The sequence below is a fragment of the Python bivittatus genome, unplaced genomic scaffold (assembly GCF_059951505.1).
Source record: "Python bivittatus isolate LINGU-HERP-01145 unplaced genomic scaffold, Pbiv_v1 ctg000700_np1212, whole genome shotgun sequence".
Taxonomy (NCBI): domain Eukaryota; kingdom Metazoa; phylum Chordata; class Lepidosauria; order Squamata; family Pythonidae; genus Python; species Python bivittatus.
This window is the reverse complement of record NW_028277098.1, coordinates 7,498,243-7,510,102: the sequence shown is the minus strand read 5'-3', so window position 1 is coordinate 7,510,102 and position 11,860 is coordinate 7,498,243.

The window sequence follows — 11,860 nt, the reverse complement described above, 5'->3', positions numbered from 1 at the left end:
TATCTACTAAGGTCAGGAATATATGGATGCCAATAGATTCCTGATTGCTTCAGTTATTCTTGCTTGATCTCTTTGGATTGTCTCATTAAACGGGGGGCGGGGGAGGTCTACAACAGTTCTGTTCCACCCACTGGAAGCTAAGTAGCAGACAGCACTGGATGACCATCTTCTCCCCTGTGCAATTCCATATTTCTACCGAGCCTCCAAAGCAGATTTGGACCACTTCTTGCTGATAAAACCCAACCTTTTCCCTGTTACATTTGAATTGGGAGAGGCTGTGCAGCTCCTAGACGAGTTTCTGAATGCAGCATAGGCTGGGTAGGGAGGGCCAGTAATAAATTAAGAACTAGTGATATAGTAGTCCTGTAGGTTGTTAGCTCCAAGGACCAAGAAATCAGTGTTTTACTTGTCCTTGACTGCAGTCCTCTTTATAGGAGTGGAAATGGAGTTTGGGGATTCACACAGAACCATCACTGTCACTAGAGAGCCAAGTGGCCGCAGTGATAAAGAACGCATTTTACTACGTTCAGCTGAAACACCAGGACAGGAATAGCTTCGCTTCAGGACCATAGGCAGTGATAACATCATGCCTCTATTATTGTCATGTATGCTATATGATACTATCCTTACATTTGGTCTGGAAGGCAGAGTTAGTGCAAAATGCAGCATCTTTGTACTGATGCAATACCATATAGCAAAGGATGTGTCAATGACTTAATGGACTTTACACCCAAATTTCCTCACATTGGGTGTAGCCCAATAGCCAGATCTTAATCTATTTTTAAAAAGTGATCTTAAGCAAAACTCCTTCTGCTTTTATCTAGAGCTGAGCTTCACTGAAATCACGTGACTGTTATTTTTTATTTAATATTCCAATACCATCTATGAAATGCAACCTAACTGCTTGCTGTCCAGATAATTCATTGCAAAATCCTATATATATTTACCCAGAGGTTCAATGGCAATTAAATCCAAATATGTGGGCATAGGATTACACTTTAAATGGGGTTTAGTATTTGTCTTTCTGACAAATACCACATTTCTTCACACATCTTGATTTTTTAGCTACAACATTGATTTATTTTTCTGATGAAGACTTTTTTGATTTCTGATTTGACAAATCTATATAAACATCAGTAAGTGAAGCTGGGCATATCTTGAGAATAAGAACATAATTGAACTCACTTCTGAGAAGAAATTCATAATATCAAGGATGAAACTTAAATCTGAGGCCCAGCAATTGTTTTTCTGTACCACTTCCTATCTAGAAAAAGGTTTACCTCTGGAAACTCAAGGTTAAGAATTCCTTTTTTAAAAAAAATGAATGTAAAGATTTGCTAGATCAGAACTCATTTAGTGATCTGTAGTTAAGCCTGTGCTTATCTAACCAGATATTAGGGAAAATTAGTAATAAATACAGGTTGATGTTAAATATCTTGTACAGAAGTAGAAGACAGAAATTTAATGCTGTAATTCTTTCTTGCTGACTGCCAGTTATTATTCCTGGATGTTGTCTGTCACTATGGTCTGTGGATGTAAATTTCCCTGTAGCCATTATTGAACAGGAATATTTCAATCATAAAAAGATTAAAACTTTGCAATAGAAACAGCAATAAGTTTCACTGAATTTATGGGCCTGAATTTAGGGAAGGCAGCAGAGAATTATAGTGTTAATCTGTTAGCAAAGATTATTTCCTCATAACTGTTGCTGGTACTGTACAGATGTCTGCATTCTTAATGGTCCAGAATAAACACAGGCCATGAGAAATGGCTATTTTAAGGTACAAGACTCCTTTTCCCAAACCAGATTCTGGATTCTCCTCATTAAATAGGGCATAAACCCTTTCTCAAGAAAGTATGAAAATAACCCATCACGATATATGCTATTTATAAAAAATAAAACCTATTCACCAAGATAAGTGGATAGAGATTTCCCTATCAATACAACAGTCTACAAGATAAATAAACTTAATGGGAAAATTTAATGACAGAATGAACTGTATTACATCAAATTTATCCAAGCTGCTTTTACATGTATGTATCTGAAAAATAAAAATAAATATTAGTAATCAGTAGCAGATTTAACAACAGGAAGTTTTCTTTTCATAACTGGCAGTTAAAAGGGCAGAACTGGAATGTATTTGCCTACTCAAAAATATCCACAAAACAATGACACAAAATCATTAATTATTGATATATCATCATCCATTTTCCATCTCCAGATTGCAAGCTTTTAAGATAATTATTTTTTTTAAACTTTGAAACTAGGATTCTTTAAACAATTTCTTCCTGTTATAAAGAGGATTTTGTCTATGTTTCAAAAGTAGTTTGACAGAAATATTTGCATACTCTAGAAAGCAATTTATCTCCCAAATTACTTTGCTAAAAAATTCCTTCAGTCTCTTCATCATTACATTACAGACAATATCACCCATTGGATTTAGCTTCCCACCAAAAGTGTAGTTAGTTTGTTCAACTAACAGTGTCTGGACTAACTACACTAAGGTTTGGTTCTGAGTCAGCTGAGATATTTGAAAGATGCTAAAAATAAACAGCTATTCAGTGAAAATGGCAAAAAGATAACAGGTAACAGTGAAAAGGCAGAAATGCTCCTATGTTGGCTCACTGTTCTCTATGAAGAGAACTTATAAAAAATTGTAAATTTTGTAAATGGGAACTGGTAAAAAATTGATTGAAGGAACAAGATTCCAGCTTGAACTTGATATACAGATAAACAGTGAATACCAGGGGCAGATGAATTGCATCCTAAAATACTGAGAGAAGTTGCTGGTACTAATGCTGTTGCTTAACCTCTATTATTTTAAAGAAATCCTGGAGAATGAGTAAAATAGGTTATGATTGGAGGTGGGCAAATGTCCCTTTCTTCAAAAGTTGGGGGAGGGGGAGGGAGGAAATGCTAGGGAACTACAGAATACTCAGTCTGACTCCATAGCTGGAAGGATTCTGCAGCAGGTTACAAAGTGATTGATCTGTAAGCAACTTGGAAAAAAATGCAGCGATTAGTAGAAATGATAATGGATTTGAAAGGAACAACTCTTGTCAAATTAATGTTAATGTTTTAATAAGTAGTGGGGATGCTATTTGCATAATATATCTTGACTATAAATGATATATGTTGATTTTAGCAAAACATGTTGATATTCTGATTAGCAAAATAGGTAAGTACAGTAGGTTGACTGGCATGTCTAAATGAATCTAGAACTGGTGGAAATTCATATTCAAAGAGTACTTATAAAACTGGAGTGAGATGCTACAGGATTTGGTTGTGGGCCCAGTATGCTTCAGTATTTTTATCAGTGACTTGGATGAAGAGTGGGGAATGTTTATCAAATCTGCAGATGAAACCAAACTGAGGGATACCAAATACTGTAGAAAACAAAAGCACAATTAGAAAAAATATTGACAGATTAGAGAAATACGCTAAAAATAACAGACAAATGTAAAGTTCTTCACTTAGGAAAAAGAAACAAAATGCTCAAATACAGCATGGAGTATAGCTGATCTGATAATAGTATATGAGGAAAAGAGTTTTGGAACTGTAGTTGGTCACAACCAGAATATAAGCCAGCAATAATGCACCTGCCAAAAAGGAAATGCAGTTTTAGGCTATATCAATATAACTAAAGTTTTCAAATCATGGGAAGTAATATTTCTACTCTATTCTGTATTGATCATACTTCATCACAAGTATTGTGTCCAATACTGAGCTCCACATTCTAATAAGGATTCAGACAAATTTGAATAGATGCAAAGAATGACAATGAAGATGATTAGGGGACTGAAAACGTTGTTTTGCAAGAAGAGAGTGAGGGAAGTTGTTCATCTTAGCTTTGAAAAAAGACAACTCAGAAGGCATATGATAGCTCTTTCCAAGAAGCTGAAAGAATACAATACAGATGGTGGTCAACATCTGTTCTCTATCATACCATTGTGCAGGACTTAGAATAATGGTCTTTAAGTTATAGAAAGATAGATGTTGCTTGATATTAGGAAAACTTCTAATGAATAGCAAGAACAGCTAAACAGTGGTTCCAATTACTGAAAGAAGAGGTGAGTTTGCCGATTGCATTCAAGCAGAGGATGGACAAACATCTGTCAGAGATGCTTTAATTTGGATTCCCATATGCACCAGGGGTTAAACAAAAAGGCCCAACTGCTGTGCTCTTCCAGCTTTGCTATTCTTTTCTTCTCAATAAATATGCTTAAATATGCATTACAATATAGAAAACATGTTAATAGTGGAATCCAAAAGTCAAAAGCAAAACAAAACACAATGCGAACAGTCTGTGACACATATAGCAAAGCAAAACCACTAGATCCTGTGGAAAGGCTTGGCTACTTTAAGGAGTTACGTCCAGGTACTACACGAGTACCCACGCACATTCCAGAACACTGTTTTGCCTTTGAATCCAAAGTACCGTACAGCCCAAATCTTTTTTAGTCCTTCATTGCTTGCATTACAGTCCCCAAATATGTACGTTTCAGCTTCTTGATCATCCCCTCATTGTAACAATCAGCCTTGTTTTCTAAGATGAAGGGACAATAGGCAAACACTGACGATGCATGCCCGTGAGGCACCCTTCAGATGTGTAAGGACTGAAATTCCTGCTAGTGTCTGGAAGGAACTGAGTTGATTGTCTGATGGACATGAAGTGTTCTGAACAGTCAAGGTTGGAGAAAGCAACAGAAAGAGAAGACAAAGACTGCAGAAAACAGGCAGTGACATTACCCTTTTAAGAAGACAAATGTTTTGGTACTAAAGCCCTCTCTTCTCCCCTGTGATTTCATCCTCCTCCTTCCTCCTCCCCCATTCCCCGACTGATGTAATTCTTTAGTAAATTTCAAACAGAGGCAGTCAGTCACATGGCTGCTTGCAAGGCCAACATCCTCTTAGGGGGCTGCATTGCCTGCCTTCTTGCCCCTGCGTGAGAGCAAGAGCCTGCTTTGATTTCCAGGGTGTGCGTGAAAGGGTTGTGGCTGCAGGCACACATGTGCCAGTGTTGCTCTTAAACAGCGGCTATGATTGGTTGCAGACTGTTTTTGTCTCTGTACCACGATTGGTTAGAATGGCTTACCACACACAGACAGACCCACAGGGGAATGTTAGTCTAGTGATGAGTAACCAAGCTAGTAATCGCATGTCCTCCTCTTTCCGGTTGCTTTTCTGCTTTTTCCTTCTATGGGCTCTCTCTGGATGTCTCTACCTTCCCAGAAAAATGCTCCCACCCACCTTGCCCGGGTGGGGTCACAGAGGGACACGGGGAGGGGGAAGGCTGCAAGAAAGAATGTACGTGTGTGCTAATCTCTCTGCGTGATCTTTCTGGTCTGGAAAGATTTGACAAACAATTAACAATCTTTCTCTCCAGTAGCTCAGCTGCTCATTCCAAAAATAGCTCCTTGGCAGAGGGAAGAAGGCAAGTCAAAGCTGACTTAAGAGGTGGCTTTTATGTATTTGTTTTCAATTCCATTAGATTTTTGCGGGGTGACTGCGGAACAGGTGATGATGGAGAAGGGGAAACCTTTTCACAGATGGGCTAAATCAAATCAGCAGGGAGCCATTCCCCTGCTCAGAAGGGAAAACAGACAGCCTGCAAGAAACCGTGAACAGGAAACAGCTTGTGAAAGTCATTTGCAATTGTCAAAGGTGTGCCTGCTGCCCATGAATGATTTGTTGTTCTGAGTTTATATTTATCAACCACTGGAAAAGCCCTTAGGGAGTGGATATGATTTGGTCGGACTATGCAGCATCATATCCTGGCTGCTCGATAACCACAGTTCACAGATAGAGCCTGTGAATTAATGCAAATGGGTGGATGCAAGCTAGAATTCAGGATGGGCAGTTCTAATCAGCAACATGTTGAGTGCTTTATATACAAAACTTCCACAATGAGGTATAGCTACACTTTTAGGACTAGATTCAAATTCCCACACTGATGAAGCCCAACAAAATACCGCTCCATCTACTTACAAATCAAATTTACAGGTTTAAAAAGGTCAAGTTCTGAATTGAGCTGGTTGCTATGGCCATGTAGCTCTCTTGGCAACAATACATCAGTGATTTGACATACCTTCTTCTGGGGTGTCTTTTCAATTTCTCTGTCTAGCCCACAACTTTGGGATTTCTTAGTAGCCTCTCATCCAAGCACCAACCATATTAGACCCTAATTCAACTTGTTGAGATCAGCCAAACTTGGCTAAGTGCTGCTGTGAAGATAAAAAGGGTGATGTAAGAGTCTTATAAGAGCAAATTTTAAGTAGCCCTGCTATGAGAGTGGGAAACAGGGAGGAGGGACACCACTGGCCAAGATGGCTTGGAATTCTAGGATCTCCCATGGAGGGTTATTTCCATAACCTAAATTTGCCCCTCCCAAATATTTGTTCCTTTGCAGACATGCATGCGCACATCTGTCTTGCCCCAAATACATTTTGCAGTGCAAAGTCTCAGTTACTTATTTATTTCTACCTAAATGGAGTAAGGTAAACGTTCTTCAATATTAGCAATGCCCTGCCTGTGGTTAAAAAAAAAAAAAAGCTTTGGGATGGATATGATGCAGCTCCATTGTATCCAGTCTTCTGGACATGTGGTTGGATGATCTTTGATGGCCCAATGGCATTCTACAGGGCAAATGTCTTGATACTCATTTCTCTCAATTTTGAATATTTGTCCTATGGCTACCAATGCCACACATCTAGAAAAAGCTTGTAAGTGGACAGGACACAGCCCTGTTACATCAAAGGGAGTTGGCTGGACTTACGGATGTATGATTTGGGATGGCCCAATACTAATTGTGAGACACGTCTCAGCTACAGCACTCCATCTATACAGATAACACAATCATTCAGTCTTCTACAAGATAACAGTATGAAGCTCAATGTTAATTTAAGTTGCCTTTTAAAAATGGATTAAACTAATTTGGATCTGCAATGGCTATTTTGCATGGATGATTAATTTGTGTCAAATTTGCATGTATTCTTAAATCCATTCCATCTTGTTTCCACCTGCAGCTATAAACTTTTATTTTTAAAAAGATACTCAAAGTTTGCATTTAAATACTTAGTTATATTCATGTTTACAACATATTTTATGCTAAATTAAGCATTTTTATGTGGGTGATCGTTAAACATTAATTTTTGCATGCCGTCTTGCATTCTCTTCCATATATTAGTCAAGGAAACATAAATCAGATCAATCCACTTAACAATGTGTGCTAACTGAATTATTGAATTCCTACACTCACAATAGCAACACGGAACCTCCATTTGCAGAAGCATTTTCTCTCTGTTTACCAAAGCTGAGAACAACATCAGTTCTCATTTTTGCATTTTTCAGAGGCCTCTTCTTGGCTACTCTTGAAGGCAGAATGCTATACTAGAACACCATAAGAGTTGAGCAGAATGAAAATATTAGTCGCTCTGCAGTGAGATGGGCAGTGACAAATTTGAAATAGAAATAAAAAATAGAAATTATGTCTGCACGAGTTCCGTCTTGGACTAAGATACCATGTTCCATCAGGACTAGGGCTACAACTGCAATATTGTATCCAAGGAATGTCAGTAATGTATTGATGCCCAGAAGGCCCAGAACAAACTCCTGTCATAAATCTTCTCTCAAGGTTTACACCGCAGGTTTTACAGTTATTTGGCCAATGTTTTTGAAGTTCCAATTTACTGATATTGCTGCAAAAATAGATCCTCCTCTTCTCTCTGTAAAAGCCACTAGAATAAACCAGAACAGAAATTAAGTATGTCTTAAAACCAGCATGAACTGCATAACACTACAATCTTCCTAGAGCAGACTTCCCAAGTCAACATTTATTGGATTTCAACTCCTATAATTCCCATCCTGCAGGCTTGTGGTTATTTAAAATAAACCAAGGTTTATTGTATTTTGGGTAGATGGGCACATTTGGAATCTTAACAAAAGTCTCAGGAGAGCCATCAGAGAATGGTTTTCTTAGGGGTTGACTTTGCAAAATCACTGTTGCAAAGCATACATTCACTTCTCGGAGCCCAGAGTTCTCTTTCCTCTTACATGCAGAGCACCCAAGAGCTACTCATAAAGATGGCTGGTAGTTGAAGGCTATGTCAATCTGAGGCACTTCCGTCTATCCAAAAAAATAATAATGAATCCTAGTTTCCACATGACACTTTACAGATACACATGGCCTAATCCTGATTTATCATCAGGGAAAGAGCCTAACCTATTCTGCAACTTGCATCATAACCTTGATGATGTCCTGGTGTTCAGCTATTAATATTAAAGTTTTCTCCATATTGTCTCATATTCTAATACACCCTGTGTCTGTAAATTCTGTATCAGAAGGGCAGAATCAGCATGAAAGGCACCCATCAGCAGAACAGTATGGTAGTGTGGGCAAGGTGAAGTCTTTATCCTATGCTTGGACAATTCTCTTTTTCCACTAAGGCAAAGAAGATCTTTGCTGCCTGAGGCAACCTTGCAAAGAGAAGAGCTGCCTCAGGGCTCTGCACAAAAATCTATGCCCAACCAGCTTTATTCAGCTGATGGAAGCTGTTGCTTTTCAGGGCAAAAGCCTTCTAACAAGCACCTTTGGTTGCTCAAGTCTGATTGCATGAGCTTGTGTGGGATCCCATGGTGTTTGTACATCTCGGAGAAGATAAAAGAATTCTCTCTGGCAACATGTCAACAACGAAGATCTTTCCCTACCAAATCCTTTCTGTAATGGGGAAAAAAAGTTTTTAGAAGATCAGAGCAGCCAACATGATAGGCTGCTTGAACTGCTGCTGGGTCTTGTTGTTTCTCTCACGACTGAGTAGAACTCCTATCGCGGTGCATCTTTGCAGTCCTGTCATCCCTTGAAAGCGTGTTGCAGTAATCAGCAGAAGCCCAAACAGAGGAGACGGTTTTTGGACTATGAAGAGAGGAAGGAGGCAGACGGTCCCCCTCTCTTTCAACTTTACTTGGGGGCGGGGGGAAGCCTTAGTAAGAATTTTCAGCTGCTAATAACCTAGTGCTGGGTGACAACGGAATACCTGAGGGAAAGGACGGTGGGCCTGAGCCTTGGGAATTCCGCTTCAATTCACAGCAAAGGCAAACAGGTCAGGCAAAAACATAACAAAGGAAGCCAGCAGAATAGACAGTGCCCTGCAAAAAGAAGTAAGGTCCAGCAGTTTTTGATTTTTTTTTAAAGACACAAAGAGACCATGTTTGTTTTGTGCCTCAAAATGCAATGAAAGTGTAGCCTCCTAGTAAAAGTAGGGACCTCATTCTGAAATCAGAGCTGCTTAGTGGGAGCAAAGAAAGACAGAGGGGAAAAATGGAGAAGAAAAAGAATGAGATGGACTCGGGAACTTCTCACTGGCATGAGCAAGAAACTGGGGCAGTCTTGGTGCTGCATGGTAAAACTGCTCCCTGACGCAGGCTTAATGACCGAAAGGTGCATTTGATGTCAAGATGGTGTATCTGTGCATTGGTAAAAGATGGACATACTCACAACCAAGGGCTGTATGCTGACCTCCTTGATGAATGAGAGTAACAACATCTAGCAAGATACATCCCACCATATAACATTTTGGTGCTTAGTTTTTATTTAGGAGAGAGACACTGATTTTGTAATGTTAGTTTTTAGCAGGCTAGATATGTCTCGTCAGTGGGAAAGAGCCATGCAGCCCTGAGGCAGATTGCTTTCTGCCACTAAGGTTGGAGTGGGATCGGTATGGCGACACAATTGGATAAGGCAGATTTTTATAATTTCATAGGAGAACAGTTGGCCTTCTTTTTCCTGGTAGTGCATTTTATTTAGAGAGCCAGTTTGGTGTAGCGGTTAAGGCATCAGGCTAGAAACCAGGAGACTTATAGTTCCGCCTGAGGCACAATTTCAGCTGGGTGACCTTGGGCGAGTCACTTTCTTTCAGCCCTAGGAAGGAGGCCATAGCAAGCTACTTCCGAAGCATCTTGCCAAGAAAACTGCAGGGATTTCTCCAGGCAGTTGCCAGGAGTCAAAAACTGACTCAAAGGCACCAAAAAAAAAAAAAAAATTAGTCAGTGTGGTTTAGCACAAAGATTGAGCTGCAGTATCTTGATGGTATGAGCTGGCTCAAGAGACACTGTGGATAAGATGAATCTAGGAAATGGCTGTCTGATTCTGAACTGGAATTCTTCCTCTCCCCCCCCCCTCCCCCTGCCAAAGCAGCAGCAGCGGAGATGTGGCTTTGAGGTTCTCCTAGACTTCACTTCTTTCTCAGCATCCAAGTAGCATTTGTAGCTTAGAGTGCTTTTAGCTAGACGTAATTGCCTGCTACCTCTCTTGGACAAGGTCGAGCAACCTAAATGAATCCATGTTCTAGATCAACTAGGTTGCTGCAATGTGCTCTCCATGGACCTGCCCGTGAAAATGACTCAAGTGCCGCAGTAACTGCAGAAGGCAACAACAAGAGTGCTGCCTGGAAGAAATTTTAGAGATCTTGTAAGACCTGCCCCTAAGGAAACTGCACTGGCTGCCTATATACTCCCAATCAAACTTGAAGATTTTAGTAATGCCATTCAAGGTCCTAAATGGTTTAGGACTTCAGTACTTGAAGAATCTGTTCTCCCAGGATATAGGTCTGAACAAACATTACAGGCTTCACAAGGGGCCCTCCTCAGCATCCTATGGCACATTATCTTTGTTATTTTTGTTGTGGTGCCCTGACTTTGGAATGTCCTATCCCAGCATCCACACTAGTTTTCAGCACTAGGTGAAAACCTGGCCAAAATGTAGGATTTAACCCCAACCTGGCTATGCCCTTCTGCTCCTTGTAAAAATCTGTGCCTCTCTGTTACTGTATTATGGTCCCTGCTGGTTTGTTTTTATTTCACTTCATTATTTATTTATGGACATAGCCGAACCTAAAACCCTTTGAATAATAAGCAGTTTAGCTAAAGAAACATTTAAATAAATAAAGAGTACATACATATACACCATTCAGAGACCATTTAAGGCTTGTTAAAAAGGCAGTTTAAGATTTCATTTAGTACAACAGCAGCCTTTTCTCTCTCCCCTCCCCGTTTTTTGTTTTTAAAATATATGACCGACCTAATAAAAAGGTTTTATAAATGCAAACGTTTGCTTGCTTATTTGTGACCTTGGGGATTGTTCCGTTTTTAAAAAAAATAGCTTTATTAAAATTTTAAACAAGAAAGATAAAAACTAACAGAAACTAATATTTAGAATGAAGAAAAGAAAGCAGAAAGGAAAGAAGGAAAAGACAAAGCCAAAAGTGCAGAAAAAAAAGAAAGAAAATATAATTTTATTTTACCTACTTGGAACCCAACAACTATTTTAAACAAACAGATATAATACCAATGTTGGAATTAATTAATATGGTCTGTAGCAGTTCTTTGACCTGGCACCCTCCAGATATGTTAGAATACAATTCCCATCATTCCCAGCCAGTACAGCTTTGCTGGTTGATGACGATCAGCATAATTGTCCACCACCTCTGGAGGGTGCCAGGTTGGAGAACTGCTGCAGACCATATTAATTAATTCTGCTAGTGTATAGAGAAATAGAGACTGTGCTTGTATCTTCTAACTGTTGCCCTCACCTAGCAATTTACAACAGTGCCTCTCTGGGAAGAAAATCTGGAAAAGCTGCAGAATTTTTGAAGGCCAGATAATCTCCCAGTGACTCTGTGTGGTTCACAAGTAAAGCTTACTCACAGATTGTATTATTAACCTTCAAATAGTAAATTGGGAAGATACCAGGCCAGCCCAAATCTAAGTCAGGGACATCCCCACGGGGGGCATCCAAAAAGTCAAGATGGCAGTCACAATTGTGTGACTGAAACCCCACTGCTCTTATAAGTGTTGCATGCAACC